This window comes from Triturus cristatus, chromosome 4_1 (assembly GCF_964204655.1).
Source record: "Triturus cristatus chromosome 4_1, aTriCri1.1, whole genome shotgun sequence".
In the NCBI taxonomy this organism is placed as follows: Eukaryota; Metazoa; Chordata; class Amphibia; order Caudata; family Salamandridae; genus Triturus; species Triturus cristatus.
In genome coordinates, this window is record NC_140585.1 from 161,777,395 (window position 1) to 161,786,648 (window position 9,254).

Consider the following 9,254-nt stretch of genomic DNA (forward strand, 5'->3'; position numbering starts at 1 on the left):
ATGGGGCAATATAACCCGTGCGAAGGCAAGTGTGGCATGACATATTCACGGGGTGGTGTGACAGTGCACATGGGCTAGAGAGTGTCATAGCATACGCACTAGCTGGTGGAATACAACACAGAGGTGTGAGGCAATCGGCGGGCACTGGTGGGTGTAACACAGCATTGGGCTCAGCCAGGAGCACGCTGTGACTCTCAAGTGAGGTTCGTCTCCTTTCCAGTGAGTAAAATAAAAAGTATTACACATCCGGCGGTGGATGTGTTTTTTATTAACCGTGAGGGGGGTTTCTTGCATAGTTTGGTCAAATTTTTGTCGAATCCCCTTTGAATGGCTTGGTGTGCGTGTATATTAAATGTGCCCGTCAATAGCTACCCATGTTTGTTTAAATAAACGACAAGGGTGTCTACTTGGAGAGTACCCACCGGCGGGGACGCCGGGATTAGGAACGGTAGGGCGTCAGACACGTCAGAGCTTCACTATCGGTGTAAATACATTCCATGTGGATTCATTCTATGCATAGTTGCCTTTTAATGAATATCACGCAAATCGTCATGGTGATAGGTACATACGGTTTGTCCAGCATGTCCTTGGTGTTTCTTTAAATATATTTATTTTTAAAATGATAAAAAACAAAGGCCGGCCCCCGGGGATGAAGTCCCCGGAGCCATAAGTGGCCTGAGGAGGGGGGCAACGCAGCCCCCTCCTAAAGAATTTAATTAAAAAAAAGGTCATGACCCGGGGGCTGGGGTCCCCAGGGCCGATTAAGGTCTTGGGAGGGCCAAATTTATTTTTTTCAAAAAAAAAAATTAGGTTGCAGGCCCTGGGGGATGGGGTCCCCAGGGCCAGTAAATTAGAAAAAGAAGGGGGGCCACACAGCCCTCCTTCTTAAAAAAATAAAATAAATAAAAGACCGGCATCATGCTGGAGGCCACGCCCCCCCTTGCAGCACTCTGCAAACGCACCCCCTGGCCAGTTGTAAGTTGGGGAATTAATTCCCCTTCAATACTGAGGGTCCCTGAGGGCCAACTAGCCCAACAGGTATCTCCAGTGTGCGCCAGGGAGCTGCGTTGCAGACAGGTGTTCTGAGGCCACGCCCCTTTTTACACCTCTATGCAACGCAGCTCTGTGGCGCTTACTGGAGGTACCTAGCGGGCTAGTTTGACCTTAGGGACCCTTATGATTCAAGGGGACTTAATCTCTCAACTTAGAACGGCCACAGGGCGCGTTTACACAGTGGTGAAGGGAGGGGACGGGGCCTGAGGTGACGTGTGCAAACACACCCTGTGTCGCGTTTTAAGTTGGGGAAATAATTCCCTTTAAATCCTAAGGGACCCTGGGGGCCAACTAGCCCACCAGGTGCTTCCAGTAAGTGCCACTGCTCTGCGTTGCAGAGAGGTGGTGCAGGCCGTGCCCCTTTTTACACCTCTCTGCAATGGCGCTTACTGGACGTACCTAGTGGGCTATTTTGCCCCTAAGGATCCTCAGGATTCAAGGGGACTTAATCTCCCAACTTAAAAAACGGCCACAGGGCATGTTTACACAGTGGGGAAGGAAGGGGACGGGGCCTGAGGTGACGTGTGCAAACACGCCCTATGGCGCGTTTTAAGTTGGGGAAATAATTCCCCTTCAATCCTGAGGGCCCCTGGGGGCTAACTAGCCCACCAGGAGCTTCCAATAAGCGCCACTGAGCGGCGTTGCAGAGAGGTGGTGCAGGCCTTGCCACTTATTACACCTCTCTGCAATGCAGCTATGTGGCGCATCCTGGAGGTACCTAGTGGGCTAGTTGGACCCTAGGGACCCTCAGGATTCAAATTAACTTAATCTCCCAACTAAAAACGGCCACAGGGCGTGTTTACACAGTGGTGAAGGGAGGGGACGGGGCCTGAGTTAACGTCTGCAAACAAGCCCTGTGGCGCGTTTTAAGTTGGGGAAATAATTCCCCTTCAATCCTGAGGGCCCCTGGGGGCTAACTAGCCCACCAGGTGCTTCCAGTAAGAGTCACTGAGCTGCGTTGCAGAGAGGTGGTCCAGGCCGTGCCACTTTTTACACCTCTCTGCAACGCAGCTCTGTGGCGCATACTGGAGGTACCTAGTGGGCTAGTTGGACCCTAGGGACCCTCAGGATTCAAGGGGACTTAATCTCCCAACTTAAAATGGCCTCAGGGCGTGTTTACACAGTGGGGAAGTGAGGGGACGGGGCCTGAGGTGACGTGTGCAAACACGCCCTGTGGCGCGTTTTAAGAGGTCGTTTTAATCCCCTGCCCTATTATATACTAGGGGCTTACAGAGGAGGTCATGCTGATCACAGGGGGACCCCAACGCATAGTGTTCCCTAGTGTATGTCTTTTAACATAGCACTGGCTCTAGGACTGGTTAGTCAGAATCAGTTACCACCAGTATCCGTCTGAAAAAGTTGAGGGTACAGGATGATTTTGCAACAAGGCTTCTTTCTGCTCTTCTGTTTGTTCTTTCTGGACGTTATCCTTCTTCCTGCACTTTTCTTCGTCTTTGAGGACTTCTGTTGCTTCTTTCTGCTTTCTTTTTTTTCTTTCTGTGCGTTTTTTCTTCTTTCTTGACATGTCCTATCTCTGTAGGCATAGTTAGAAATTAGCATTTAAAAAACCTTTGAAATTCACTGAAAAAACCATAGGTTTCAGGGGCGTTATAGTTAGCTGGACTTTTCACTCGTACAAAACCATTGAAATTCCCCCGTTATAGTTAGTTCAGCTAACTATAACTCGCGCGCCCGCAATGCACTGCTGATGACGTCACATATTACATCTCTCATGACATGGTCAGTGACATCACTCATGACTTCACTGATGACATCTCAAATGACATCACTAATGACATCACTGATGACATCATCCTTGTGATAGAGTGGCAGACCTCCTCTTCCCCTAATATAACCTTTGATACACACATTCAAAAATAGAAACTACAATGTTCAAAACAATGGACATACCAATACCAGTTACAACAACCTATTCAGTAATTCTAAGATCCGCATACACATCCACTCATTCACCAACAGTCCTATACAGTCACTCATACATGTACTCACTCATCATATGTACTCACACACCTATACATCCTGTTACACAACGCCACTCATCCATATATTTACTCACACACATAGCCATTCATGCTAATAAAGAATCAAACATCCATTTACTTGCATATACAGTTATACACACACCACCACACTTACTTCTACAGAAACTTACACATACTTAGTCTTTTAAACAATCACTTATAGAAACACATACTTATTCATACAGGAACTCTATCAATCTCTCACTCTCACATATACTCACTTATATACACCAATAGTCACATATACTAGTTTAAAACATATGTAGTTACTCATAAATACACTATTGAGACAGTCTATCACTCACTAACACACCCATGCACACACTCATCCATCCATACAGTCCTGCAGACGTGCTGTCTTTAACACATACAAACAGTGAGTCACTCATTCATGCACCTATGCACTACGTAATACCCCCCACCGAACCATACAGACACTCAGACACTCATACTGATACTCAAAAAACCAACTAATAACCTATATAGACACCCATGTAGCTACTCACCAACCCATGCAGCCACTTATAAACAAAGTGAGAGACTGATACAGATATTCACACATTTAAACATTACTCACTAAGCCATGTATTCACTAAGATACACTTAATCAGTCAGTTATACAATCAATTTTTCAAAAACAAATCTTCCATTTAGAAACGTATATACCCATTTATTCTTCCATCAACCTTGAGATATACATATATAAAACATATGTAATTTTCAGAAAAACACACATTCACTGGATGATGTCATCAGTGATGTCATTTGAGATGTCATCAGTGATGTCATGAGTGATGTCACTGACCATGTCATGAGTGATGTAATATGTGACATCATCAGCAGTGCATTGCGGGCGCGCGAGTTATAGTTAGCTGAACTAACTATAACGGGGGAATTTCAATGGTTTTGTACGAGTGAAAAGTCCAGCTAAATATAACGCCCCTGAAACCTATGGTTTTTTCAGTGATCATATGTATATATATATATATATATATATATATATATATATATATATATATATATATAGCACAACAATCCCGGTTTAGTTCCGAGGCTGTCACAAGGGTGGTCTGAGTTCGGGTTACCGGGTAACCCCAAAATACACAGCTTCTTCTCCGCTATCAGCAGAATGTACTCGGACACTCCGGCATGATATCATCAACGGTTTGCTCAGCACCGTTGATGATGTTATACATGCTGGCTACGGGCCTGAAGGACTGCACCACCCAGTGGATTTGATGGGGCCACGAGGTGCAGATTCTTCCTCACTAATGCGCATGGGCGGGCGCCCACGCATGCGCATTCGTGAGGAAGAAGCTAGCCAGGAAGCAGCAAGATGGAGCCCCGGGACGCGACAGCGCAGGTAAGCAATTTTCTTTATAAGTAATGTTCTAAGTAATTGTAAAATGAGGGCGGGAGGGAGGCGGGTGACGGGCAACTCTGCTCCGCCGTGGCATGTGCGTAGTCTGCCCCTGCTATGCCTACTTTGCGAAGCGTGAAGTGGGCAGTACTACGCACACTCCACGGGCGGAGAGGAGCACTGCGCCCACCCTTAATTTAGTATACTAAGTATACATGTGAAATTGTGTTGGTCTGCCTGTTTACCTCGGTGGCACAGAAAAAATGGGTGGAACTGACATCAGCACGCCGACGAGGTCCTCTTATCGCTCTTATGACGTCATGCGGTGTCGTGAGCGGAGCCGTGCTATTATGACATGGTCGTCGACGTGGGAGAGCTAGGAAAGAATTTCTGCAGAATGCTGGCGCAGGGGATATTCACCTAAGTGTTCAGGCTAGTCCTTTGGGAGCAACTGTTTATGTTGCCACTCCAGAAACTGAAACCAGTGATCCGAGGACAGAGGCCCTGCAGATGGCACACAAAGTGGGGAGCCCAGCTGTGTGCACTGGCGGGGCAGCGAAGTGACAAGCACCACTACCCACAAAAAAGGTAACGAGGGCACTGAATAACAGAGATCTTCTCTTTGTATCTGGAGGGAAAAACAAGGTTAAGATCTCCTAGTTCCAAAATGTAGAATTAGTGCTACAACGGTCTTCAAGAGGACCTGCGATGGATGCCGCTTCTGCCTTCGGTACACTGGAGGTGGCACATGGGTCCCGCAGTACGGTCATACTGCGTTGGGACGCACACTCGTTGACCTCTCATGGCACTACTCCACACTTCAGGGACAACGCTTTCCATTAGCTGTGTTTTCTGATGACGTGTTGGCTGGCCCCGTCCAACAGCAGGAACCCTTTAGATCCAAACTCAACATGCCTTGAAACACATGGCTGCACGCATTATTACTCTCTGGGAACAGTGTTTTCCAGGAGGGATGGCCCCCCCAAGTGATGTATGGCATCCGGGACAGGGCTCATAAGTCTGAACTTAGCCCGGAGGAAGTGTACAGAAATGTGGAGGTTTTATTAAATTATCGCAAACGGATGCATCAAAAGTGTCCCTCGTGGGACTCTCAGCATCCTATGTGAGTAGTTCACCCTATCTTTCATCCAGAAATACCGGAACTAAAGGATGACCATGGCGTGGTGACTAGACCTCATGTAGAGGCCCGAGTGCAGGAGCAATGGGTTTATACCCCTCTGGAAGAGGAGTGAAGTCCTCTCGCTGAAATCACAATTACCCAACCCCTGTAAGAATCCCACGGCTTATTATAAAGAACTCACAGAGGCGGCCTTCTCGGCTTAGCTGACATAGAGCTATTTTTTGCATTGTTAGTTCCCGTTGACGTGTGGCGGCAGGTGCATGATCAGGACCATGCTCAAAAATTTGGCGGAACATGGGATCAGATAAAAGATTGGGACAAGGATCGTAAGCCAGGAGATAAGCCGAGACCTGAATTATTGGCATTACCTGGCCGTATTATCACTTACATGCATTCCTTAATTCTGCCTCTTAAGGTGGATTGGGACAAATTGACCGCATGTAAACAGAAGAAAGATGAAAGTGTTTCTGACTTTTTCACTAGATCTGAGGGCATATTCATTGACTTTAGTGGACAGGATTTATCGTTGGAAGGCGGTATACGATTATTTGTTAATCGTTTTGTGCCCAATTTGTTACCAGAAGTCTCTGCAAGGTTACAAGCCGCTGAAAGTACCTGGACCACTTCCACGAGTATGGCCCAATATAACGAACATAGAGAAAATCAGAGTAAGGATAAGACGGAAAAGAAAGTGAAGGATCTTAAAACACGGGTGTTGCAGTGATATGTGACGAGAAGAGACGACGCAAGTTGGACAAGAAAATAATTATTTTGATAATCCAAGAGGTAGGCAGTATTATAATGAGGAGTGTGCAACGGACGCGACCGAAGGGTATTCTTATACATAGGATAGCCATGGACAGAGTGAGGGCCAGGTATCAGTACCCGTTGATCAGCAAGGACCTTATGTAGAGGCGCTTTTGATGGGGACATCTGAAAAGTTTTTACTTGATAAGGGTGCAATGAATAGTTCTATTTCTCGTTCCCTGGTCCCAGGGGCTGCTCTGTCCGGGCACAATAATGTTTTGGTAGGATTCTCGGGAATTATGGTGGTGAGCTCCATCTCCAAACCTATTCCTTTTACAATTGATCCTGTTACGATAGACTCCCCGTTTCTTTTGACTTCCCAGAAAATATGTTGGGCTTGGATTTGTTGAAGAAATGACATGCTACGATTCATTGTTCACCTGATGGTGTTTACTTGACTATTAATTCCCTTGGGAAGCATACTTTGCAGTGTTTCACTAAAAGTGAACTCCTCCCTCTCATTGTCTGGTCGCAGCTTCCGGTTCTGTCGCGCTCTCCAGGGTTACACAGAGAGTCCTAGTATTTATAGTCAAGCTTTGAAAACATTGTTGGATGATTTTGTCTTGCCCCCAGGTAATGTGCTTTTGCAATACGTGGATGATTTGTTAGTGGCTTCTGATACCGAGAAAGGTTGTAAGAAGGCCACCGTACCATTATTGTCTCATTTGGCCGCTAATGGCAATAAAGTATCCCTTTCTAAATTTCAATATTGTCGACAGGAGGTGACCTATCTCGGTCATCTACTGTCGAAGGAGGGGAGGAGACTAACCCCTGAGCGTGTAACTACTATTTTTAATATGTCTGTACCTCGTACTCAGCGTGATGTTCATGCATTTCTCGGCATAACTTCTTACTGTCGCCAATGGATCCCTAATTTTTCCCTTCTTACTAAACCTCTTCTGTATCTAACTACTAAAGATGTGCATGAACCTTTACCCTGGACAGATGCTTGTCAAGATGCTTTTGACTCTTTGAAATCTGCGCTTTGTTCTGCACCTGTTCTTGGTACTCCTGACTACCAAAAACCTTTTGTGCTTTACATACATGAGGTGGACGGTTGCTCGCTTTCTGTGTTAACACAAGGATTTAGTGGAAAGCAGAGACCTTGTGCCTATTTCTCGGCTGTGTTGGATAACGTCGCTAGAGCAATTCCTAGCTGTTTAAGAGCTACTGCTGCGGTTGCGGTGGCTATTTGACAGTCGGAAGGGCTCGTTCTGAACACTGACCTCACAGTGATGGTACCACACGCTGTGGACACATTATTGAACAAAACAAAGACCCAGCACCTTACGACTGCGCGTCTTACTGGATACGAATTGACTTTGTTTGCTCCACACATTACGATTAGGCCTGGGCTAAATTTCCGTTGCGCTGGCGGAAATTGCGATAATTTGACATTTTCGCGTTCCGCGGAAAGCGCGAAAATGACCACATTTCCGCATTCCGCAGCTTAGCGATAATTTGTTTCTTACTCGCGCTGTAAAATAATACATTCTCGCACGCGCGATCGCCTTACCTGAATCCCCGCATCCCCTGAATCCCCGCATTCGCCGACAAGGTTTCCCGATTCGGTCGCGTTCTCCACGAGATGTTGGATTGTTGGTAGCCATTTGCGCTGTCTCGCGACAGTTTGCGCCCGCAGTAATGTCATTGGTCGCACGATCATGTCTTTCTTCTCGCGATCATGCACCGCGAGAAGAGTGAAAACAAGATGGCCGCGCCCGCGAGCAACCGCACGGGTAAGTTGGCGAGCCGTGACCACGCAGAAAATACCGCGAACGGGCTGGAAAAAAACTTCCGCATCTTCGCGATATTTCCGCGTCTTTGCGGAGATTTTTAACATTCTCGCGATAATTTGCGAAATTCCGCCCACCTTAAACGATGTGCCACTCTGAACCCTGCTACATTACTAACCCTCCCTTCGAATGAAAAGAACAATGATGTTCATGATTGTATATTTCGGACTAAAGAAGAAACGAAGGGACGGGTAGATCTGACTGACACTCCTCTATCTGACCCTCAAGGGGAGTTGTACGTCGATGGTTCTTGTTTCAAGTTACCAGATGGCACGACCACTACTGCATATGCGATAACTACTCTTCCCGCTATAGTTGAGGCTTCTCGAGTACCCTATTAGTCAGCACAGGTGGCTGAATTAGTGGCATTGTTTCGGGCCTGTGAGTTAAGTGAAGGACTGAGAGTAAATATTTACACCGATATCCAGTACGCCTTTGGCGTGGCTCATAGTTTTGGTCGACTCTGGGTAGAAAGAGGTTTTCTTACTTCTCATGGTCAGCGACTTAGCATGGCCCTTTGATTTTGCGATTATTGACAGCATTGACGTTTTACCAGAAATAGTGGCTGTAGTCAAATGCAGTGCACACAAGGCAGTGGTTGGTGCAGTGGGGGAGGGTAATGCCTTGGCCGATCAAGTCGCTAAGGAAACTGCGAAATCCAAATTGACCCCAATGTTTGTGACTAGCTCTGCTAGGTGGTTGGCTGAAACAGAGATGTTTGATAATACCATGGAGAGTGGAAACTTCGCACCCCCATCTTTGGCTTTTGAGGTGCTTCAAATGGATTATATCCAGCTGGAGCGCGTTAACAATTTGAAGTATGTCCTGGTCATGGTATGCGCTTTCAGTAAGTGGGTGGAAGCCTACCCGACAAAAGAAAGCACTGCTTTGGCAACGGCAAAAGCGTTGGTAAAGGAGTATTTCCCTCGCTACGGCTTGCCTCGTGTGATCTGGAGTGATAATGGAAGACATTTTAATGCAGAACTCGTCACACATATATGTAATGGACTACAGATTAAACAGAAATTCCATGCGGCACGACACCCCCAGTCCGC